Here is a 26,072-nt window from a genome sequence, read left to right on the forward strand (position 1 = left end):
CATTTTTATGATTTTTCAGATTATCAAATAACATGTCTCCTAGTCATCATTCTTTCAAGAGCCAACATATTTAACATTCTTAAACAACAACTTCAAAAGACATATGCACTGTTCAAGCATACATTCAGAAAACAAGAAGCATTGTCACCACATCAATATAATTAAGCTAAGTTCAAGGATAAATTTGAAACTCATGTACTTCTTTTTCTTTTGAATTAAAACATTTTTCATTTAAGAGAGGTGATGGATTCATAGGACATTCATAACTTTAAGACAAAGTTACTAACTACTAATGATCATGTAATGAAGACACAAACATAGATAAGCACATAACATAGAAAACAGAAAACAGAAGAAAGAAGAACAAGGAATGAATCCACCTTAGTGATGGTGGCGTTTCCTTCTTGAGGAACCAATGATGTCCTTGAGCTCTTCTATGTCTCTTCCTTGTCTTTGTTGCTCCTCTCTCATTGCTTTTTGATCTTCTCTTATTTCATGAAGCATGATGGAGTGCTCTTGATGTTCCACCCTTAGTTGTCCCATATTGGAACTCAATTCTTCTAGGGAGGTGTTGATTTACTCCCAATAGTTTTGTGGAGGAAAGTGCATTTGAGGCATCTCCGGGATCTCATGGTGGTGAGCTTCCTGCGCCTCTTGAGCTCCATGAATGGGCTCTCTTGCTTGCTCCATCTTTTTCTTAGTGATGGGCTTCTCTTCCTTAATAGGAATGTCTCCTTCTATGAAAGCTCCAGCTGAGTAACATAGATGGCAAATGAGGAGAGGGAAGGCTAACCTTGCCATAGTGGAGGACTTGTCAGCCACCTTGTAGAGTTCTTGAGGTATAATCTCATGAACTTCCACCTCTTCTCCAATCATGATGCTATGGATCATGATGGCCCGGTCTATAGTAACTTCAGACCGGTTGCTAGTGGGACTGATTGAGCATTGAATGAACTCCAACCATCCTCTAGCTACAGGCATGAGGTCCAATCTTCTTAGTTGAACTGGCTTGCCTTTGGAGTCAATCTTCCATTGAGCTCCTTCTACACATATGTCCATAAGGACTTGATCCAACCTTTGATCAAAGTTGACTCTCCTTGTGTAGGGGCGTGCGTTCTCTTCCATGTATGGCAAGTTGAATGCCAACCTCACATTTTCCGGACTAAAATCTAAGTATTTCCCCCGAACCATTGTAACATAGTTCTTTGGATCCGGGTTCTTACTTTGATCATGGTTCTTGGTGATCCATGCATTGGCATAGAACTCTTGAACCATTAGGATGCCGACTTGTTGGATGGGATTTGTTAGAACTTCCCAACCTCTTCTTTGAATTTCATGTCGGATCTCCGGATACTCATTTCTTTTGAGTTTAAAAGGGACCTCAGGGATCACCTTCTTCTTGGCCACAACATCATAGAAGTGGTCTTGATGGGCTTTGGAGATGAACCTTTCTATCTCCCATGACTCGGATGTGGAAGCTTTTATCTTCCCTTTCCCTCTTCTAGAGGATTCTCTGGTCTTGGGTGCCATCAATGGTAATGGAAAAACACCTATGCTTTTACCACACCAAACTTAGAATATTGCTCGCCCTCGAGCAATAAACAAAAGAATAGAAGAAGAAGAAAAGAAATATGGAGAGGGAGAGGGAGATGTGGTTTCGGCCAAGGAGAGTGTAGAGGGGTGTGTTGTGTGAATTTGATGAAGGATAGAGGACTTTATATAGGGAAGGGAGGGGGGGTTAAGGTTCGGCCATATGGGTGGGTTTGGGTGGGAAATTGGTTTTGAATTTTTGAAGGTAGGTGGAGTTTATGAGGTAGGTTTATGGGGAAGAGTGGATGGATGTGAGTGGTGAAGAGGTGATGGGGAAGAGAGTTTGAGGTGACTGGTGAAGGGTTTTTGGGGAAGAGTGTTTATGGGGTTGTGTGAAAGAGAGTGGTGAGAAGAAGTGAGTGGAGGTAGGTGGGGATCCTGTGGGGTCCACAGATCCTAAGTGGATCCTGTGGGGTCCACAGATCCTGAGGTGTTCAAGAAATTACATCCCTGCACCCATTAGGCATGTAAAAATGCCTTTTACCCAACTCTGGGCGTTCAGCGCCAGGTTGGTGGCCATTTTGGGCGTTCAACGCCCATTTGTGTGCTATTTCTGGCGTTGAATGCCAGAACCATGCCTGTTCTGGCGTTCAGCGCCCAGAAGCTGCCCATTTTGGGCGTTCAGCGCCAGAACCATGCTCTGTTCTGGCACTGAACGCCAGACAGATGCTCCTCCAGGGTGTGATTTTTCTTCTGCTATTTTTTGATTCCGTTTTCAATTTTTATATTTATTTTGTGACTCCACATGATCATTAACCTAGGAAAATATGAAAAACAAAAATAATAGAGTTAGATAAATAAACATTGGGTTGCCTCCCAACAAGCGCTTCTTTAATGTCAATAGCTTGACAGTGGGCTCTCATGGAGCCTCACAGATGTGCAGAGCTTTGTTGAAACTCTCCAACACCAAACTTAGAGTTTGGATATGGGAGTTTAACACCAAACTTAGAGTTTGGTTGTGGCCTCCCAACACCAAACTTAGAGTTTGACTGTGGGGGCTCTGGTTGACTCTGCTTTGAGAGAAGCTTTTTCTGCTTCCTCTCCATAGTTGTAGAGGGAGATCCTTGAGTTTTAAACACAAGGGAGTCCTCATTCCATTTAAGGACTATTTCACCTCTGTCAACATCTATCACAGCTCTTGTTGTGGCCAGGAAAGGTCTTCCTAGGATGATGGATTCATCCTCTTCCTTTCCAGTATCCAGGACTATGAAATCAGTAGGTATGTAAAGGCCCTCAACCTTTACTAATACGTCTTCTACTTGTCCATAAGCCTGTTTTCTTGAGCTGTCTGCCATCTCTAGTGAGATTTTAGCAGCTTGCACCCCATAGATTCCCAGTTTCTCTATTACAGAGAGGGGCATGAGGTTTATTCCTGAACCAAGGTCACACAGAGCTTTAAAGATCATAGTGCCTATGGTACAGGGTATTATGAACTTTCCAGGATCTTGTCTCTTCTGAGGTAATGTCAGTTGATCTAGATCACTCAGTTCATTGATGAACAAGGGAGGTTCAACTTCCCAAGTATCAATGCCAAATAATTTGGCATTGAGCTTCATGATTGCACCAAGAAACTTGGCAGTTTGCTCTTCAGTAACATCCTCATTCTCTTCAGAAGAGGAATACTCATCAGAGCTCATGAAGGGTATAAGGAGGTTCAATGGAATCTCTATGGTCTCTAGATGGGCCTCAGAGTCCTTTGGTTCCTCAGAGGGAAGCTCCTTATTGATCACTGGACGTCCCAGGAGGTCTTCCTCCTTGGGATTCACGTCCTCTCCTCTCCTCACAGGTTCGGCCATGGCGCTTATGTCAATGGCCTTGCACTCTCCTTTTGAATTCTCTTCTGTATTGCTTGGGAGAGTACTAGGAGGGATTTCAGTGATCCTTTTACTCAGCTGGCCCACTTGTGCTTCCAGATTTCTAATGGAAGACCTTGTTTCATTCATGAAACTTACAGTGGCCTTAGATAGATCAGAGACTAGATTTGCTAAATTAGAAGCATTTTGTTCAGAGTTCTTTGTCTGTTGCTGAGTGGATGCTGGAAAAGGCTTGCTATTGCTAAACCTGTTTCTTCCACCATTATTAAAGCCTTGTTGAGGCTTTTGATCCTTCCATGAGAAATTTGGATGATTTCTCCATGTTGAGTTATAGGTGTTTCCATAAGGTTCACCTAAGTAATTTACCTCTGCTATTGCAGGGTTCTCAGGATCATAGGCTTCTTCTTCAGAAGATGCCTCTTGAGTACTGTTGGATGCAGCTTGCATTCCATGCAGACTCTGAGAAATCATATTGACTTGCTGAGTCAATATTTTATTCTGAGCCAATATGGCATTCAGAGTATCAACTTCAAGAACTCCCTTCTTCATAGGCGTCCCATTACTCACAGGATTCCTTTCAGAAGTGTACATGAACTGGTTATTAGCAACCATGTCAATGAGTTCTTGAGCTTCTGCAGGCGTTTTCTTTAGGTGAATGGATCCACCTGCAGAAGTATCCAATGACATCTTTGATAACTCAGATAAACCATCATAGAATATATCCAGGATGGTCCATTCTGAAAGCATGTTAGAAGGACACTTTTTGGTCAACTGTTTGTATCTTTCCCAAGCTTCATAGAGGGATTCACCTTCTTTCTATCTGAAGGTTTGAACATCAGCTCTAAGCTTGCTCAGCTTTTGAGGAGGAAAGTACTTGGCTAAGAAAGCCGTGACCAGCTTATCCCAAGAGTTCAGGCTGTCTTTAGGTTGAGAATACAACCATAATCTAGCTCTGTCTCTTATAGCAAAAGGGAAAAGCATGAGCCTGTAGACTTCAGGATCTACTCCATTAGTCTTAACAGTATCACATATCTGCAAGAATTCAGTTAAGAACTGAAAAGGATCTTCAGATGGAAGTCCATGAAACTTGCAGTTCTGCTGCATCAGAGAAACTAATTGAGGTTTCAGCTCAAAGTTGTTTGCTCCAATGGCAGGAATGGAGATGCTTCTTCCATGCAAATTGGAATTAGGTGCAGTAAAGTCACCAAGCATTCTCCTTGCATTGTTGTTGGGTTCGGCTGCCATCTCCTTTACTTGTTCGAAATTTTCAATCAAGTTGTCTCTGGATTGTTGTAATTTAGCTTCTCTTAATTTTCTCTTCAGAGTCCTTTCAGGTTCTGGATCAGCTTCAACAAGAATGCCTTTTTCTCTGTCCCTGCTCATAAGAAAGAGGAGAGAAAAAGAAAAGAAGAGGAATCCTCTATGTCACAGTAAAGAGGTTCCTTATTGTTAGTAGAAAAGAAGAAGAAATTCGAACACAGATAGAGGAGGGGGTTCGAATTTGGTGATGATGTGAGGAAGAGATGTTAGTAGATGAATAAATAAATAGAAGAAGATGAGAGGGGGAAGTGAATTTTCGAAAACAATTTTTGAAAAGAGTTAGTGATTTTTGAAAATAGTTTTGAAAAAGGTTAGTATTTTTTTCAAAATTTTTTTATATAAAAAATAAAAATAATTAGTTAATAAAAAAGAAATTTTTGAAAAAGAGGGAAGATATTTTCGAAAATTAGAGAGAGAGAGTTAGTTAGGTAGTTTTGAAAAAGTTAAGAAACAAACAAAAAGTTAGTTAGTTAGTTGAAACAAATTTGAAAAGATTAGAAGTTGGGAAGTTAGAGAAGATATTTTGAAATCAAATTTTGAAAAAGATAAGATAAGAAGATATTTTTTTGAAAAGATATGATAGAAATTAGTTTTTGAAAAAGATTTGATTTTTAAAATCACAATTAATGACTTGATTCATAAGAAATCACAAGATATGATTCTAGAACTTAAAGTTTGAATCTTTCTTAACAAGCAAGTAACAAACTTCAAATTTTTGAATAAAAACATTAATTGATTATGTTATTTTCGAAAATTTGATATAAAAATAAGAAAAAGATTTTTGAAAAATATTTTTAGAATTTTCGAAAATAACTAAGAAATTTGAAAAAGATTTGATTTTTGAAAAAGATTTTGAAAAAGATAAGATTTTCAAATTGAAAATTTGATTTGACTCATAAGAAACAACTTGATTTTAAAAATTTTTGAAAAAGTCAACTCAAATTTTCGAATTTGATGAGAGAAAAAGGAAAAGATATTTTTTTAATTTTTGAATTTTTATGATGCAAGGGAAAAACAAGAAAAAATGATGCAATGCATGAAATTTTTAGATCAAACAATGAATGCATGCATGAATGATATGAGTGTCAGGATGAACACCAAGAACACTTTGAATGTCAAGATGAACATCAAGAACATATTTTTTAAAAATTTTTAATGCAAAGAAAACATGCAAGACACCAAACTTAGAATTCTTTAATGCTTACGCACTAAGAATTCAAGAATGCATATGATAAACATGAAAAGACACAAAACAAAAAATCATCAAGATCAAACAAGAAGACTTACCAAGAACAACTTGAAGATCATGAAGAACACTATTAATGCATGATATTTTCGAAAAATGCAAGATGCATATGCAATTGACACCAAACTTATGATATGACTCAAGACTCAAACAAGAAACATGAAATATTTTTGATTTTTATGATTTTCTAATTTTTTTGGATTTTTTTCGAAAAATTAATTGAAAAAAGAAAAATAAAGATTCCAAAATTTTTAATATGAATTCCAGGAATCTTGCATTCTTAGTCTAAAGCTTCAGTCCAGGAATTAGACATGGCTCACTAGCCAGCCAAGCTTTCAAAGAAAGCTCCAGTCCAAAACACTAGACATGGCCAATGGCCAGCCAAGCTTCAGCATTTTAACATCAGAGTATATTGATCTTGATAACAAATTGCTGCTCATCATTTATCAAGTATGTAACTTACCTCTGATGGTTTGGAAGCCTCAGTCCAAAAGAATTTAGACATGGCTTTACAGCCAGCCAGGCTTCACATGCTTCATAAAACACTAGAATTCATTCTTAAAAATCTTGAATAAAATTTTTGAAAACATTTTTATTTTAATTTTTTTTTTCGAAAACAGATGAGAGATCTTTGAAAATATTTTTGAAAGATTTTTTTTTTTTGAAAACAAAACGAAAAGAAAATTACCTAATCTGAGCAACAAGATGAGCCGTCAGTTGTCCAAACTCAAACAATCCCCGGCAACGGCGCCAAAAACTTGGTGCACGAAATTGTGATGTCCAGGCTCAAACAATCCCTGGCAACGTGAGCAACTTGGTGCTCTGATCTCAATACATAATTGTCACAACTTCGATACAACTAACCAGCAAGTGCACTGGGTCGTCCAAGTAATACCTTACGTGAGTAAGGGTCGAATCCCACGGAGATTGTTGGTATGAAGCAAGCTATGGTCACCTTGTAAATCTCAGTCAGGCGGATATAAAATAATTATGGAGTTTTCAAATTTAATATAATAAATAGAATAGGGATAGAGATACTTATGTAAATCATTGGTAGGAATTTCAGATAAGCGAATGGAGATGCTTTTCGTTCCTCTGAACCTCTGCTTTCCTGCTATCTTCATCCAATCAGTCTTACTCCTTTCCATGGCTGGCTTTATGTGATACATCACCACTGTCAATGGCTACTTTCGGTCATCACTCGGGAAAATGATCCAATGCCCTGTCACGGCACGGCTAATCGTCTGGAGGCATCACCCTTGCCAATGGCTTCATCTTATCCTCTCAGTGAATAATATGCTCACGCACCCTGTCACGGCACGGCTATTCATCTGTCGGTTCTCGATCATGCTGGAATAGGATTTACTATCCTTTTGCGTCTGTCACTAACGCCCTGCAATCGCGAGTTCGGAGCTCGTCACAGTCATTCAATCATTGAATCCTACTCGGAATACCACAGACAAGGTTTAGACCTTCCGGATTCTCTTGAATGCCGCCATCATTCTAGCTTACGCCACGAAGATTCTGGTTAGGAGATCTAAGAGATATTCATTCTAGCTTAATTCATGTAGAACAGAAGTGTTTGTCAGGCACGCGTTCATAAGGGAGAAGGATGATGAGCGTCACACATAATCATCACCTTCATCACGTTCTTGGGTGCGAATGGATATCTTAGAAGAGAAATAAGAAGAATTGAATAGAAAACAGTAGTACTTTGCATTAATCTTTGAGGAACAACAGAGCTCCACACCTTAATCTATGGAGTGTAGAAACTCTACCGTGAAAATACATAAGTGAAAGGTCCAGGCATGGCCAACCCCCTAAAACGTGATCAAAGGATCATAAGGTAATCCAAAGATGCCTAATACAATAGTAAGGGTGAGAAGTAATCGTCTTAAGGGTGTAGCGGAAGCATCCCCTTCCAAGACAAGCTTAACCAAGGCGCTTGGGGACATGACCACTATCCTTACACAGATACAAAAAGATCAAAAAGCATTCTACTCCATCCAAGACATCCAAGCTCCACCCCAAGTTGCTCAACTTGAAGGCCCTCCTAGAATTTATAGTTTGTGCTCTAGCACCACACATTACACCGATTAATGTCATCAAATTCAAGAGGAGTATGCCCTTGCCATGGTCAATGTGAACTACAACAATCGTCCACCCTATCCCTCTCAAGGACAAAACAATTACTCTCATGGTAATAATCAAAATCAAAGGTGGAGGGATAATGCACAAGGGAGCAATCAAAACCAAATATGGAGCAACTCTTCTTCTCACTACAACAACAACCAATCTTCATCCCAATACCACCATAACAACAACAACCACCAAGCCAACCAAAATCATCACAACCAAAACCAAAACAACTAAACCAAATACCAAGCACCACATCATAAACAACAATCCAACCAAGCCTCTTCATCTTCCAATAATCAAGTTGATGAGCTTAGAGCTACCATGGAGAAACAAGAGGAGAACAATAAGGCTCAATTCAATACCTTGAGTGCACAATATGGTAACATGAGTGCTCAACTAGCCAATCTCACTGACATAATTTCGAAGTTGTCCTTGTCCTCCTCCAACAACAACACCAACCAATTCTCAAGCTCTTCTAATCTTCCATCCCAACCTCTTCCAAACCCCAAGGGCGGTCTCAACGCCATCACTCTACGGTCGGGAACTACATTGGAGGAGATACCTCCTAGGGTCATGGAAAACATTCATGAGGAAGAAGTGGTTGTTGAAGCTTCACATGAAGAAGAGGAGGTAGACAAAAGGCATGAGGAAGAAGGAGTAAGCCTTAAGGAACCTAAGAGGAAAGCTATAGTGGATGAGTCCATTCCTATCCCATTCCCTTCCATGGTGAAGAAGGCAAAGAAGACTCCAGAGTTTGATTTAAATATGCTTCAAGTGTTCAAGAAGGTGGAGGTCACCATCCCACTTCTTGACGCCATCCAACAAATTCCAAAGTATGCAAAATTCTTGAAGGACTTGTGTACACACAAGGATAGGATAGGTGAGTTGGAGACATTATCCTTGGATAATTCTATTTCTTCCTTAATGAAGCCTAATCCTGAGAAGTATAGCGATCCTGGACCTTGTTTGGTGTCTTGTAGTATTGGTGGAATTGCTTTTCATGATGATCTAGGGGCTTGCGTAAGCATCATGCCCTTATCTATCTTTGTGCGGTTAAATTTGGCTCCATTAAAGAGGTCGACGGCAAAATTTGCCTTAGCCAACAAGAGCGTAATTACCGTTGTGGGAATAGCAGAGGATGTACTTGTGGCGATCAAGGACTTGGTATTTTCAATTGACTTTTACATCCTTGAAATGCCTCCAATAGAGAATAGAAGCTCCTCCTCCGTTCTACTTGGTAGACCCTTCCTTAAGACCTCTAAATTCAAGCTAGATGCCTTCACCGGTACATATTTCTTTGAGGTCGGAGACAAGACTATCAAGTTTAATTTGGAAGAAGCCATGAAGCACCCTCCCGAAGAGCATTCCATTCTCCGGTGTGATGTAATCGATGAAGTGGTATCGGAAGTGAGAAAAGAAGACCACAACAAGTTGTGCTACCTTATTGTTGAAGAGACGGATTACCAAGAAGGTGAACAAGAGGAAGTTGTTGAGAATGAACTCCGTGAGCTTGATGAAAAGGAACCTCATCTTGAGGCAAAGAGTGAACTGAAGCCTCTTCCATCTCATTTGAAATATGCTTTCTTAGAGGACAACCAAAGGTTTTCGGTCATTATTGCTAGTGAGCTTTCTAGTGAAGAAGAAGGAAAGCTCCTAGATGTTCTAAGAAAGTACAAGGAAATTGGTTGGAGCTTAGCTGATATTGTGGGGATTGACCCCCACAAGTGCATGCATCGTATCTTTCTCCAAGAGGGAGCTCGGCCGGTTAGGCAACCACAAAGAAGGCTCAACCCAACCATCATTGATATGGTAAAGAAGGAGGTCACTAGGCTACTTGACGCAGGTATCATATACCCAATTTCTGATAGTGAGTGGGTGAGCCCGGTCTAGGTTGTTCCCAAAAAATCGGGCATCATTGCGGTAAGAAAGGATGATGGTAAAGTGGTCACCAAGAGAGTACAAAATGCTTGGCAAGTGTGTATCGATTATCGAAGGTTGAATGCCGTTACAAGGAAGGACCACTACCCTTTGCTCTTTATCGATTAGATGTTGGACCGGTTGGCGGGTAAATCCCATTATTGCTTTCTTGATGAATTCACTGGTTACTTCCAGATTCACATTGCTCATGAAGATCAGGAAAAGACCACATTCACTTGCCCTTTTGGCACCTTTGCTTACAAAAGGATGCCATTTGGACTATGCAATGCACCTGCTACTTTTCAGCGGTGTATGATGGTGCACGAAATTGTGATGTCCAGGCTCAAACAATCCCTGGCAACGTGAGCAACTTGGTGCTCTGATCTCAATACATAATTGTCACAACTTCGATACAACTAACCAGCAAGTGCACTGGGTCGTCCAAGTAATACCTTACGTGAGTAAGGGTCGAATCCCACGGAGATTGTTGGTATGAAGCAAGCTATGGTCACCTTGTAAATCTCAGTCAGGCGGATATAAAATAATTATGGAGTTTTCGAATTTAATATAATAAATAGAATAGGGATAGAGATACTTATGTAAATCATTGGTAGGAATTTCAGATAAGCGAATAGAGATGCTTTTCGTTCCTCTGAACCTCTGCTTTCCTGCTATCTTCATCCAATCAGTCTTACTCCTTTCCATGGCTGGCTTTATGTGATACATCACCACTGTCAATGGCTACTTTCGGTCATCTCTCGGGAAAATGATCCAATGCCCTGTCACGGCACGGCTAATCGTCTGGAGGCATCACCCTTGCCAATGGCTTCATCTTATCCTCTCAGTGAATAATATGCTCACGCACCCTGTCACGGCACGGCTATTCATCTGTCGGTTCTCGATCATGCTGGAATAGGATTTACTATCCTTTTGCGTCTGTCACTAACGCCCTGCAATCGCGAGTTCGGAGCTCGTCACAGTCATTCAATCATTGAATCCTACTCGGAATACCACAGACAAGGTTTAGACCTTCCGGATTCTCTTGAATGCCGCCATCATTCTAGCTTACGCCACGAAGATTCTGGTTAGGAGATCTAAGAGATATTCATTCTAGCTTAATTCATGTAGAACAGAAGTGTTTGTCAGGCACGCGTTCATAAGGGAGAAGGATGATGAGCGTCACACATAATCATCACCTTCATCACGTTCTTGGGTGCGAATGGATATCTTAGAAGAGAAATAAGAAGAATTGAATAGAAAACAGTAGTACTTTGCATTAATCTTTGAGGAACAGCAGAGCTCCACACCTTAATCTATGGAGTGTAGAAACTCTACCGTGAAAATACATAAGTGAAAGGTCCAGGCATGGCCAACCCCCTAAAACGTGATCAAAGGATCATAAGGTAATCCAAAGATGCCTAATACAATAGTAAAAGGTCCTATTTATAATAAACTAGCTACTAGGGTTTACATGAGTAAGTAATTGATGCATAAATCCACTTCTGGGGCCCACTTGGTGTGTGTTTGGGCTGAGCTTAAGTGTTCCACGTGCAGAGGCCATTTGTGGAGTTGAACGCCAGGTTTTGATCCATTTCTGGCGTTCAACTCTGGTTTTGGATCCTTTTCTGACGCTGGACGCCAGATTAGGGCAGAGAGCTGGCGTTGAACGCCAGTTTACGTTGTCTATTCTTGGCCAAAGTATAGACTATTATATATTGCTAGAAATCCCTAGATGTCTACTTTCCAAAGCAATTGGAAGCACGCCATTTCAAGTTCTGTAGCTATAGAAAATCCACTTTGAGTGCAGGGAGGTCAGAATCCAACAGCATCAGCAGTCCTTCTTCAACCTCTGAATCTGATTTTTGCTCAAGTCCCTCAATTTCAGCCAGAAAATACCTGAAATCACAAAAAAACACACAAACTCATAGTAAAGTCCAGAAATGTGAATTTAACATAAAAACTAATGAAAACATCCCTAAAAGTAACTAGATCCTACTAAAAACATACTAAAAACAATGCCAAAAAGCGTATAAATTATCCGCTCATCATATGACAAGTGTCTTTTCTGATCTGATGGAGAGTTATCTGGAAGTCTTTATGGATGACTTCAGTGTTTATGGAACTTCATTTGATTGTTGCTTAGAGAACTTGGCCAAGGTCTTAGCTAGATGTGTTGACACTAACCTTGTCTTGAATTTTGAAAAATGTCACTTCATGGTACGATAAGGTATAGTGTTAGGGCATGTAGTATCTAATGAAGGCATTTATGTAGATCCGGCCAAGATCGATGTTATCACCACTTTACCTCACCCCTCATCTGTGAGGGAGGTCCGCTCGTTTTTGGGACATGCAGGATTTTACAGGTGCTTTATTGAGGATTTTAGCAAGATTGCTTTGCCATTGTCGTGCCTACTCCAAAAAGATGTGGACTTTGAGTTTGACAGTGCATGTGTGAGTGCATTTGAAGAGCTAAGGAGAGTTCTTACCACAGCACCGATTGTGCGAGGCCCCAACTAGACGCAGCCATTCGAGATAATGTGTGATGCGTCAAACCATGCTGTAGGCGCCGCGCTCGCACAGCGCGATGGTAAACTCCCTTATGTCATTGCTTACTCTTCTAAAACATTGGATGCAGCACAATCCAACTATACCACTACAGAAAAGGAACTCCTCGCTATTGTTCATGCTTTAGATAAATTCAGATCTTATTTGCTAGGGTCCAAGATAGTGGTATACACGGATCATGCAGCTTTAAGGTACTTATTGACAAAGAATGAGTCGAAACCTAGACTCATACGTTGGATATTGCTTTTGCAAGAATTCGACATTGAGATTAGGGATTGGAGTGGGTCTCAAAATCTGGTTGCGAATCATTTAAGCCGCCTTGAAAATTTAAAATTTGACCCATTTTCGATCAATGATTCATTCCCATTGGATAGTTTGCATGCTGTGTCAGATAGCTTTCCTTGGTTTGCACCAATGGAGAACTACTTGGTTGCAAAAATCTTCCCTCCTAACTTTTCTAAAAACCAAAGGGACAAGTTGAGGAGTGATTCCAAATACTACATTTGGGATGACCCCCACTTGTGGAAGAGGGGAGTGAATCAAATAATTCGAAGATGTGTCCCGGAATCTGAAATCCAACACATTATTGAAGCTTGCCATTCGTCCGAATGTGGCGGCCACTTTGGCCCACAACGAATAGCTAAAAAGGTGTTGGATTGTGGATTCTAGTGGCCAACCTTATTCAAGGATGCTAACCGGTTCTGTGTGTCGTGCCACCAATGCCAGAAGTCGGGAAATACGTCCCAAAGGGATGAGATGCCTCAGCAGCCTATGTTATTCTGTGAGATATTTGATGTATGGGGCATTGACTTTATGGGACCGTTTCCCAGCTCAAGTGGATATCTATATATTCTGTTAGCGGTTGACTACGTGTCAAAGTGAGGAGAAGCAATACCTACCCGCCTAGATGACGCCAATACCGCCATTTCTTTTATTAGAAATAACATTGTATGCTGTTATGGGTCGTCACGAGCAATCGTGAGCGACCAAGGACCCCACTTTTGTAACAGAAAAGTAGAGACACTGCTCAAGCGCTATGGGTATTGTATAAGGTTGCCACTGCTTATCACCCACAAACCAACGAACAAGCGAAAGTGTCCAACCGAGAGATTAAGAGAATTTTAGAGAAAGTGGTGAATCCACAGAGAAAGGATTGGAGCTTCTGGTTGGAAGATGCACTATGGGCGTATAGGACGGCCTACAAGACTCGTTGGGGATGAGTCCCTTCCGGATCATCTATGGTAAGGCATGCCACCTTCCGGTGGAGATTGAGCATAAAGCTTATTGGGTGGTGAAGCAGTGTAACATGGATTTCACCAAGGCGGGTGTGGCTAGAAAATTGCAACTAGAGGAGCTTGAATGTCTGAGGATGGAGGCATATGAGAATGCCTGGATCTACAAGGAAAAGACTAAAGCCTTTCATGATCACCATATCTGAAGGAAGGATTTTCAAGAAGGTGATGAGGTTCTCCTCTACAACTCAGGCTTCGATTCATGCCTGGCAAGCTCCGTTCTAGATGGGAAGGACCATTCAAGGTGAAAGAGATAAAGCACTATGGAGTGGTGGAATTGTTTTCCCTCAAAGCGACACAACTTTCAAAGTGAATGGACATAGAGTGAAGAAGTATCATGGCTACAAGTCACCAAGAGAAGTGGAAGTGCTCCTACTTGAGGATGCACCAAAAGGAGAGGAAGCTTAAGTGAATGACCGTCCAACTTAAGGACGTTAAAGAAAAGTGCTTGGTTGGAGGCACCCCACCGTGGTAAGATCTTCCTTGTGTATACCTTCTTGCTTCTAGCTTTAGATTCTTGTGAATTTTGAGATTTCTTGATGTTGTTGATTGCTTAGGAATCTTAGTTTTGTTGATCTTGTTGAATTACTAGGATGTTCATATAGATTTCATTACTCTTGGCATGAATGAATTGTTGAAGTTTAAGAAAATGCTTTGCTTTGAATGGTGCATGAATTTGTGATGTTTCTTGACTATCTAGCTTAAACACCTGCCAAGAATGTGTTAGAATAGCCCTTTCTATGTTGTTTAAAAAAAAAGGGAGGGGGGGGGGGAAGGAGGCATCCGCACGCAAGCGTGCTGTGCGCGCGCGCCGGTGGTGCATCTCACACTCCTGGTACAAAAATGTGAGAGTTGTGCCCACTTCGTGCCAGGCATCCATGTGCAAGCGTGCGTGACGCCTGCGCGCCCTTTGCAAATTCGCCATCGACGCGCAAGCGCACTTGCGCACGCGCGTCGGTTGTGTATTCTGAACTCTCTGGTACAAAAACCAGAGAGTTGTGCCAAACTTGTGCCTATTCTGTGCCTGCGACCTGGCGCGCAAGCGTACTTGACGCATCCCCACCGGTTGCCAACTTCATCAGGCACGCGTCCACGCATTGTGCCCGTCCGCGTCGCCTGTGCTGCATGCCAACTCTGGTACAAAAACCAGAGAGTTGGGCCTACTTCGTGCCAACTCTGTGCCAGAAGCACCGCTGCCCTTCACGCGTACGCGTCCCTCACCTAACTCTCATCGATGTGCAAGCGCACCGTGCGCACGCGCGTCGATTGCGCGACCCAGTTTTAAAACTGGTGCGCCCTCCTTCGTTCCTTTTTCTCACCTCTTTTCTACTTCTCTTTCTTCTTTCTTCCATCACCTCTTCTCTCTTCTTCTTCTTCCATACTCCACTCACCGGCGATCACCACCACCCCCGGTGGCACTACACCTCTGCTCTCTCTTTCTCATTTTTTCACAAAAGAAAACTCCACCTTGTTCTTTTACACCTCTCAAGGTTCTACTTCTTCTACATCTCACCTCTTGCTCTCTTTTCATAATCTCTTCTTTTAGTTACATGTTTCTTTTTGTTGATTCTCTTATTTTCTCTTTTAGATGCATAATTATACTACTTGCTTTTTGCTTGTTTATCTTTTTCTTTTTCTTGCTTTTTCATGGATGTTGGACTTGAGTTTTTAATTTGCTTTGATAGATCTTCTTGTTATCTTTCATTATCGTTGTAAGTAGGTGATGTTGTGATGATGATTGATATTTTATTTTGGGGCTCTAATTGATTGAATATCTCATATTCGCTCATTGTTTGATAACTGCACGCCAAGTGTTCGAGGAAATGCACGAATACCATTTTGGGTTATTTTGGTTATACACATTCAATTTGGTGCTTCCTCCTCATTCACTTGCTCTATTCTAAGTGCATTGAGTTCACTTTGCTTTATGCTTGCCAATGAGATACTCATTAAACATGACTTATTCTTTGTTATGGATGCTTGAGATTACTCTTATCATGCCACATTGCATGCTTTACTCACTCTTGCATCACATGCTAAGTGTTGTGACCCACGCCTCCGTAATTATTCTGTTGCACAATTTCTTTTGGGTACTACTTCTCACTTGCATGTTGTTTTCTTTGAAATGATTCTTTGGGTTTCATGTTTCCCCTTTTCCCTTCCTTTTCAGGATGGCCACCAAGAAAGGCAAGGAGAAAGCCCCAAGAAAACCGGCAACAAAGAGGGCACCCCAAAAGTCAACCTCCAAGGCGCACCCTACACTAGGAGCCAACCCCCTATCTAAGAAGGCGAAGGCATCCGCTCCTATTAATGAAAAAGAGAAGAGCAAACCGGCAAAGGATTCTTCAAGGTTCCCCAACAGCTTCTGTGAACTTGTGTTCCCCGCCATGGTTGAAAGGAACTATCATGCCGAGCATCTACTCGCCCCGCCAGACAAGGTTGCTCATTGTATCTTGCTCCGCATTGAGTGGCGAGGATGGGAGTTTCTTCTGAGAAAACCACAAGAGGTCAACCTCTCGTGGGTGGTACAGTTCTACACTAACTACCATCTCCCCTCTCTTCAATCAGTATACGTGCGCCAGAAGCAAGTCCCAGTTTCAAAAGAGGCTATTCAGCAAGTGCTTAATGTCCTACCGGTACCAAGAGAAATAGATGACTACCAAAAGGTCTTACGTCAGTGGAATGAGTTTAGGTTTGATTGGGACTCGATTCTTCGAGTAATTGCTGAACCAGAGTCATTTTGGACCCAAGGTCGACTCCGGATGCGACCCAAGTGCATTGACGCACGTTCCCTCACTGTGGAAGCTAGAGCTTGGGCCCAAATCCTATCCCACTATGTGCTACCTAGCACCCACAAGTCATCCTTCACGGAGGATCTCGCCTTGCTTGTCTGGTGTGTTCTCACGGAGAGACCGGTGAACATTCCACTTCTTATCAAGCAAGCGATGGGTCAAGTCCACGCCCAGGGTAATTTGCCACTTCCAGCATTGGTGTCTGATTTAGTCGCTACTGTGGGTATTTGGTGCACGAAATTGTGATCTCAGACAACAGCGCCAAAAACTCTGTACGCACGTCTTAATAAATCGTTTTTCATTCACAATTTCGATACAACTAACCAGCAAGTGCACTGGGTCGTCCAAGTAATAAAACCTTACATGAGTAAGGGTCGATCCCACGGAGATTGTTGGTATGAAGCAAGCTATGGTCATCTTGTAAATCTCAGTCAGGCGGATAATAATTGATTATGGAGTTTTCGAAAATAAATAATAAATAGACAGAAAATAAAGATAGAAATACTTATGTATATCATTGGTGAGAATTTCAGATAAGAGTATGGAGATGCGTTCATTCCTCTGAACTTCTGCTTTCCTGCTGTCTTCATCCAATCAATCTTACTCCTTTCCATGGCTGGCTTTATGTAAGGACATCACCATTGTCAATGGCTACTTTTCATCCTCTCTGTGAAAATGGTCCGATGCACTGTCAATGCATGGCTAATCATCTGGAGGCATCACCGTGGTCAATGGCTGCATCCCATCCTCAGGTGAAAATGGTCCAAATGCTCTGTCACGGCACGGCTAATCATCTGAGGTTCTCGATCATACTGGAATAGGATTCACCCTCCTTTTGCGTCTGTCACTACGCCCAGCACTCGCGAGTTTGAAGTTCGTCACAGTCATTCAATCCCAGAATCCTACTCGGAATACCACAGACAAGGTTTAGACTTTTCGGATTCTCATGAATGCCGCCATCAATCTAGCTTATACCACGAAGATTCTGATTAAGAGATCCAAGAGATAATCATCCAATCTAAGGTGGAACGGAAGTGGTTGTCAGGCACGCGTTCGTGGGGGAATGATGATGATTGTCACGTTCATCACATTCATGTTAAAGTGCGAATGAATATCTTAGAAGCAGAATAAGTTGAATTGAATAGAAAAACAGTAGTACTTTGCATTAATTCATGAGGAACAGCAGAGCTCCACACCTTAATCTATGGAGTGTAGAAACTCTACCGTTAAAAATACATAAGTGAAAGGTTCAGGCATGACCGAATGGCCAGCCCCCATGATCTAAGAACCAGACGTCCCAAGATCCTAAGATGATCCGAAGATGTCAAATACAATAGTAAAAAGTCCTATTTATACTAAACTAGTTACTAGGGTTTACAGAAGTAAGTAATTGATGCATAAATCCACTTCCGGGGCCCACTTGGTGTGTGCTTGGACTGAGCTTGAATGTTGCACGTGCAGAGGCTTCTTCTAGAGTTGAATGCCAAGTTGTAACATGTTTTTGGCACTCAACTCTGGTTCGTGACGTGTTTCTGGCGTTTAACTCCAGACTGCAGCGTAGAATTGGCGTTCAACGCCCTTTTGCGTCGTCTAAACTCGGCCAAAGTATAGACTATTATATATTGCTGGAAATCCCTGGATGTCTACTTTCCAACGCAATTGGAAGCGCGCCATTTTGAGTTCTGTAGCTCCAGAAAATCCATTTTGAGTGTAGGAAGGTCAGAATCCAACAGCATCAGCAGTCCTTCTTCTACCTCTAAATCTGATTTTTGCTCAAGTCCCTCAATTTCAGCCAGAAAATACCTGAAATCACAGAAAAACACACAAACTCATAGTAAAGTCCAGAAATGTGAATTTAACATAAAAACTAATAAAAACATCCCTAAAAGTAACTAGATCCTACTAAAAACATACTAAAAATAATGCCAAAAAGCGTATAAATTATCCGCTCATCACAACACCAAACTTAAATTGTTGCTTGTCCCCAAGTAACTGAAAATCAAATAGGATAAAAAGAAGAGAATATACTATAAATTCCAAACTATCAATGAAACATAGCTCCAATCAGATGAGCGGGACTTGTAGCTTTTTGCCTCTTGAATAGTTTTGGCATCTCACTTTATCCATTGAGGTTCAGAATGATTAGCATCTATAGGAACTCAGAGTTCAGATAGTGTTATTGATTCTCCTAGTTCAGTATGTTGATTCTTGAACACAGCTACTTTATGAGTCTTGGCCGTGGCCCTAAGCACTTTGTTTTCCGGTATTACCACCGGATACATAAATGCCACAGACACATAATTGGGTGAACCTTTTCAGATTGTGACTCAGCTTTGCTAAAATCTCCAATTAGAGGTGTCCAGGGTTCTTAAGCACACTCTTCTTTTGCTTTGGACCTTGACTTTAACCGCTCAGTCTCAAGTTTTCACTTGACACCTTCACGCCACAAGCACATGGTTAGGGACAACTTGGTTTAGCCGCTTAGGCCAGGATTTTATTCCTTTAGGCCCTCCTATCCACTGATGCTCAAAGCCTTGGGATCCTTTTTATTACCCTTGCCTTTTGGTTTTAAAGGTTACTGGCTTTTTGCTCTTGCCTCTTGGTTTTAAGAGCTTTTGGCTTTTTCTGCTTGCTTTTTCTCTTTTTTTTTTCTATTTTTTTCGCCATTTTTTTTCTGCAAGCTTTGTTTTTTTACTGCTTTTTCTTGCTTCAAGAATTATTTTTATGATTTTTCAGATTATCAAATAACATGTCTCCTTGTCATCATTCTTTCAAGATCCAGCATATTTAACATTCTAAAACACCAACTTCAAAAGACATATGCATTGTTCAAGCATTCATTCAGAAAACAAAAAGTATTGTCACCACATCAATATAATTAAACTAAGTTCAAGGATAAATTCGAAACTCATGTACTTCTTGTTCTTTTGAATTAAAAACATTTTTCATTTAAGAGAGGTGATGGATTCATAGGACATTCATAACTTTAAGACAAAGTTACTAAATACTAATGATCATGTAATAAGACACAAACATGGATAAGCACTTAACATAAAGAAAATGAAAAACAGAGAATTTAAGAACAAGGAATGAGTCCACCTTAGTGATGGTGGCGTTTTCTTCTTGAGGGACCAATGATGTCTTTGAGCTCTTCTATGTCTCTTCCTTGTCTCTGTTGCTTGATCCCTAGTAATTTTGGTGCTCCTATCCTTAGTTGCTCCCAATAATTGTGTGGGGGGAAATGTATCCCCTGAGGTATCTCAGGGATCTCTTGATTTGCAGTCAAATGTTCTACCACTGAGCTATAGATCCTTTAGATGAATCTCTCCATCTCCCATGACTTGGAGGTGGAAGCTTTTGTCTTCCCTTTTCTCTTCTCTCTTTTTTTTTGAGGTTTCTCTGGTCTTAGGTGCCATCAATGGTTATGAAAAAGCAAAATAAGCAATGCTTTTACCACACCAAACTTAGAATGTTGCTCGCCCTCGAGCAGGAGAAGAAAGAATAGATGAAGAAGAAGATGTGGAAGAAACTAGGATTATGAGGAGGGAAGGTGGGGATTCTGTGGGATCCACAGATCCTGAGATGATCCTGTGAGGTTCACAGATCTTTATGTGTCAAGGATTTACATCCCTGCACCAATTAGGCATGTAAAATGCCTTTGCATGCAATTCTGGCGTTTAAACACCGAACTGATGCTTGTTCTGGGCGTTCAACGCCCAGATGCAGCATATTTCTGGTGTTGAACGCCAGCTTCATGCTTGTTTTTGGCGTTCAGCGCCAGCTCCATGCTCTGTTCTGGCGTTGAACGCCAGCCAGATGCTTCTTACTGGCGTTTGAACGCCAGTGAACTCCTCCTCCAGGGTGTGCTGTTTTTTATGCTGTTTTTGATTTTTCTTCAATTTTTTCAGTTGTTTTTGTGACTCCACATGATTATGAACCTATGAAGACATATAACTAATAAAAATATAATTAGATAAATAAAAATTAGGTTGCCTCCCAACAAGTGCTTTTTTAATGTCAATAGCTTGACAGTGGGCTCTCATGGAGTCTCATAGATGTTCAGAGCATTGTTGAGACTCCCCAACACCAAACTTAGAGTTTGGATATGGGAGTTCAACGCCAAACTTAGAATTTGGTTGTGGCCTCCCAACACCAAACTTAGAGTTTGACTGTGGGGGCTCTGGTTGACTCTGTTTTGAGAGAAGCTTACTGTGCCTCTTTTCCATGTTTACAGAAGGATGTCCTTGAGTTTTAAACTCAAGGGAGTCCTCATTTAATTGAAGGACTAGTTCACCTCTGTTAACATCAATCACAGCTCTTGCTGTGGCTAGGAAGGGTCTTCCAAGGATGATGGATTCATCCTCATCCTTTCCAGTGTCTAAGATTATGAAATCAGCAGGGATGTAAAGGCCTTCAACCTTTACTAGCATGTCCTCTACTTGTCCATAAGCCTGTTTTCTGGGGTTGTCTGCCATCTCTAATGAGGTTTTAGCAGCTTGCACCTCAAAGATTCCCAGTTTTTCTATTACAGAGAGGGGCATGAGGTTTATCCCTGACCCAAGGTCACATAGAGCCTTCTCAAAGGTCATGGTGCCTATGGTACAAGGTATTAGGAACTTTCCAGGATCCTGTTTCTTCTGAGACAGTCTCAGTTGATCCAATGCATTTAGTTCATTGGTGAACAGGGGAGGTTCATCTCCCCAAGTCTCACTACCAAATAAATTGGCATTCAGCTTCATGATTGCACCAAGGAACTTGGCAACTTGCTCTTCAGTAACATCCTCATTCTTTTCAGAAGAAGAATACTCATCAGACCTCATGAAGGGTGTAAGGAGGTTTAATAAAATCTCTATGGTCTCTAGATGAGCCTCACAGTCCTTTGGTTCCTCAGAGGGAAACTCTTTATTGATCACTGGACGTCCCAGGAGGTCTTCCTCCTTGGGATTCACGTCCTCCCATTCCTCCCAGGTTCGGCCATGGTAATCAATTCAATGGCCTTGCATTCTCCTTTTGGATTCTCTTCTGTATTGCTTGGGAGAGTACTAGGAGGGGTTTCAGTGATTCTTTTACTCAGCTGGCCCACTTGTGCTTCCAAATTTCTAATGGAGGACCTTGTTTCATTCATGAAACTCACAGTGGCCTTGGACAGATCAGAGACTAATTTTGCTAAATTAGAGGTATTTTGTTCAGAGTTCTCTGTCTGTTGCTGAGAAGATGATGGAAAAGGTTTACTACTGTTAAACCTGTTTCTTCCACCATTATTAAAGCCTTGTTGAGGTTTTTGTTGATCCTTCCATGAGAAATTTGGGTGATTTCTCCATGAGGGGTTATAGGTGTTCCCATAAGGTTCACCCATATAATTTACCTCTGCTATTGCAGGGTTCTCAGGATCATAAGCTTCTTCTTCAGAAGATGCCTCTTGAGTACTGTTGGATGCAGCTTGCATTCCATTCAGACTCTGAGAAATCATATTGACTTGGTGAGTCAATATTTTGTTCTAAGCCAATATGGCATTCAGAGTATCAATTTGAAGAACTCCCTTCTTCTGAGGCGTCCCATTATTCACAGGATTCCTCTCAGAAGTGTACATGAACTGGTTGTTAGCAACCATGTCAATGAGTTCTTGAGCTTCTGCATGCATTTTCTTTAGGTGAATGGATCCACCTGCAGAGGTATCCAATGACATCTTAGCTAATTCAGACAGACCATCATAGAATATGTCCAGGATAGTCCATTCTGAAAGCATGTCAGAAGGACACTTTTTGGTCAGTTCTTTGTATCTCTCCCAAGCTTCATAGAGGGATTCACCTTCTTTCTGTTTGAAGGTTTGAACATCCACTCTAAGCTTACTAAGCTTTTGAGGAGGAAAGAACTTGACTAAGAAAGCCGTGACCAGCTTATCCCAAGAGTTCAGGCTATCCTTAGGTTGAGAGTCCAACCAGATTCTAGCTCTGTCTCTTACAGCAAATGGGAAAAGCATGAGCCTGTAGACTTCAGGATCTACTCCATTAGTCTTAACAGTATCACATATCTGCAAGAATTCAGTTAAGAACTGAAAAGGATCTTCAGATGGAAGTCCATGAAACTTGCAGTTTTGTTGCATCAGAGAAACTAGTTGAGGCTTAAGCTCAAAATTGTTTGCTCCAATGGTAGGGATGGAGATGCTTCTTCCATGTAAATTGGAGTTAGGTGCAGTAAAGTCACCAAGCATCCTCCTTGCATTATTATTATTTTCGGCTGCCATCTCCTCTTCCTGTTCGAAAATTTCTGTAAGGTTATCTCTGGATTGTTGTAATTTAGCTTCTCTTAGTTTTCTCTTCAGAGTCCTTTCAGCTGGATCTACTTTAACAAGAATGTTCTTGTCCTTGCTCCTGCTCATATGAAAAAGGAGGGAACAGAAAAATAATAATAGGGATCCTTTTTGCCCAGGTATAGAGGTTCCCTTAGGTGAGTGGAAGAAAAGAAGAGTAGAAGAAAAGAAGAAGAGAAAATCTGAACTCAGAGATAGAGAGGGGGTTCGGATTTTTGGTGAATGAGGAAGAGATGTTAGTAAATAAATAAATAAATAGAAGAAGATGAGAGGGGGAAGTTTTCGAAAATAATTTTTGAAAAAGAGTTAATGATTTTCGAAAATTAGGAATGAAATAAAATTAAAATTAAAAATTAAACAATTAATTAAATAAAAAGAATTTTTGAAAAAGAGGGAAGAGATTTTCGAAAATTAGAGAGGGGGAGTTAGTTAGGTAGTTTTTAAAAAGATAAGAAACAAACAAAAAGTTAGTTAGTTAGTTGAAACAAATTTTGAAAATCAATTTTGTAAAGATAAGAAGTTAGAAAAGATATTTTTAAAATCAAATTTTTGAAAAAGATAAGATAAAAAGATATTTTTGAAAAGATATAATTGAAATTAGTTTTGAAAAAGATTTGAGTTTTAAAATCACAATTAATGACTTGATTCATAAGAAATCACAAGATATGATTCTAGAACTTAAAGTTTGAATCTTTCTTAACAAGCAAGTAACAAACTTGAAATTTTTGAATCAAAACATTAATTGTTGATGATATTTTCGAAAATTATGAGATAAAATTAAGAAAAAGATTTTTGAAAAATATTTTTAAAATTTTCGAAAATAAATAAGAAAAATGAAAAAGATATGATTTTTGAAAAAGATTTTGAAAAAGATAAAATTTTTAAATTGAAAATTTGATTTGACTCATAAGAAACAACTAGATTTTAAAAATTTTGAAAGAGTCAACTCAAATTTTCGAATTTATGAGAGAAAAGAGGGAAAGATATTTTTTTTATTTTTGAATTTTTATGATGAGAGAGAAAAACAACAAAAATACTCAATGCATGAAAATTTTTGGATCAAAATAATGAATACATGCAAGAATGCTATGAATGTCAAGATGAACACCAAGATCACTTTGAATGTCAAGATGAACACCAAGAACTTATTTTTGAAAAATTTTTGATGCAAAGAAAACATGCAAGACACCAAACTTAGAAATCTTTAATGCTTAGGCACTAAGAATTCAAGAATGCATATGAAAAATACCATACAACACAAAATAATATAATATGAAGATCAATCAAGAAGGTTTACCAAGAACAACTTGAAGATCATGATGAATGCAATGCATGAATGCAATTTTCGAAAAATGCAAGATGAGTATGCAATTGACACCAAACTTAAAAATTGACTCAAGACTCAAACAAGAAACACAAAATAATTTTGATTTTTATGATTTTATGATTTTTTTTTCTTTGGATTTTTGTAAATTTTTTTTTTCGAAAAACATCTAGGAAAAAAAAATATTTCAAAGTTTTTAATATGAATTCCAGGAATCTTGTGCTCTTAGTCTAAAGCTCCAATCTGAGGGTAAGACATGGCTTAATAGCCAGCCAGCTTTAGGATATAAATCAGGCATGCAACAGCTGATATTCAAATTAACTTACCTCTATGCTGATGGTTGGAAGCCCCTATCCAAAAGAGTTAGACATGGCTTTACGGCCAGCCAGGCTCCAACATTTTTCATGAAACTCTAGAATTCATTCTTAAAAATTCTGAAATAATTTTCGAAAATAGATGAGAAATTTTTGAAAGATTTTTTTTTTGAAAAATTTTTGAAAACTTTTTAAAAATAAAATAAGAAGAAAATTACCCAATCTGAGCAACACGATGAACCGTCAGTTGTCCAAACTCAAACAATCCCCGGCAACGGCGCCAAAAACTTGGTGCACGAAATTATGATCTCAGGCAACAGCGCCAAAAACTCTGTACGCACGTCTTAATAAATCGTTTTTCATTCACAACTTCGATACAACTAACCAGCAAGTGCACTGGGTCGTCCAAGTAATAAAACCTTACATGAGTAAGGGTCGATCCTACGGAGATTGTTGGTTTGAAGCAAGCTATGGTCATCTTGTAAATCTCAGTCAGGCGGATAATAATTGATTATGGAGTTTTCGAAAATAAATAATAAATAGACAGAAAATAAAGATAGAAATACTTATGTATATCATTGGTGAGAATTTCAGATAAGTGTATGGAGATGCATTCATTCCTCTGAACTTCTGCTTTCCTGCTGTCTTCATCCAATCAATCTTACTCCTTTCCATGGCTGGCTTTATGTAAGGACATCACCATTGTCAATGGCTACTTTTCATTCTCTCTGTGAAAATGGTCCGATGCACTGTCAATGCATGGCTAATCATCTGGAGGCATCACCGTGGTCAATGGCTGCATCCCATCCTCTTGTGAAAATGGTCCAAATGCTCTGTCACGGCACGGCTAATCATCTGAGGTTCTCGATCATACTGGAATAGGATTCACCCTCCTTTTGCGTCTGTCACTACGCCCAGCACTCGCGAGTTTGAAGTTCGTCACAGTCATTCAATCCTAGAATCCTACTCGGAATACCACAGACAAGGTTTAGACTTTTCGGATTCTCATGAATGCCGCCATCAATCTAGCTTATACCACGAAGATTCTGATTAAGAGATCCAAGAGATAATCATCCAATCTAAGGTGGAACGGAAGTGGTTGTCAGGAACGCATTCGTGGGGGAATGATGATGATTGTCACGTTCATCACATTCATGTTGAAGTGCGAATGAATATCTTAGAAGCGGAATAAGTTGAATTGAATAGAAAAATAGTAGTACTTTGCATTAATTCATGAGGAACAGCAGAGCTCCACACCTTAATCTATGGAGTGTAGAAACTCTACCGTTAAAAATACATAAGTGAAAGGTTCAGGCATGGCCGAATGGCCAGCCCCCATGATCTAAGAACCAGACGTCCCAAGATCCTAAGATGATCTGAAGATGTCAAATACAATAGTAAAAAGTACTATTTATACTAAACTAGTTACTAGGGTTTACAGAAGTAAGT

The 26,072-nt window shown here is 40.1% G+C and overlaps 1 protein-coding gene and 2 non-coding genes across 3 annotated transcripts in view; all 3 read left to right on the plus strand.

Moving 5' to 3' along the window:
- Nucleotides 1-26,072, plus strand: part of LOC140176771 (uncharacterized) — a 43,984-nt gene that overhangs the window by 12,179 nt on the left and 5,733 nt on the right. The gene's annotated exons all lie outside the window — the stretch shown is intronic.
- Nucleotides 4,146-4,253, plus strand: LOC112731393 (small nucleolar RNA R71). Its single transcript, XR_003167172.1, has one exon. It is a non-coding gene; the product is annotated as a small nucleolar RNA R71 (small nucleolar RNA).
- On the plus strand, nt 22,416-22,523 carry LOC112731868 (small nucleolar RNA R71). Its single transcript, XR_003167621.1, has one exon. It is a non-coding gene; the product is annotated as a small nucleolar RNA R71 (small nucleolar RNA).

This window comes from Arachis hypogaea, chromosome 12, assembly GCF_003086295.3.
Source record: "Arachis hypogaea cultivar Tifrunner chromosome 12, arahy.Tifrunner.gnm2.J5K5, whole genome shotgun sequence".
NCBI lineage: Eukaryota > Viridiplantae > Streptophyta > Magnoliopsida > Fabales > Fabaceae > Arachis > Arachis hypogaea.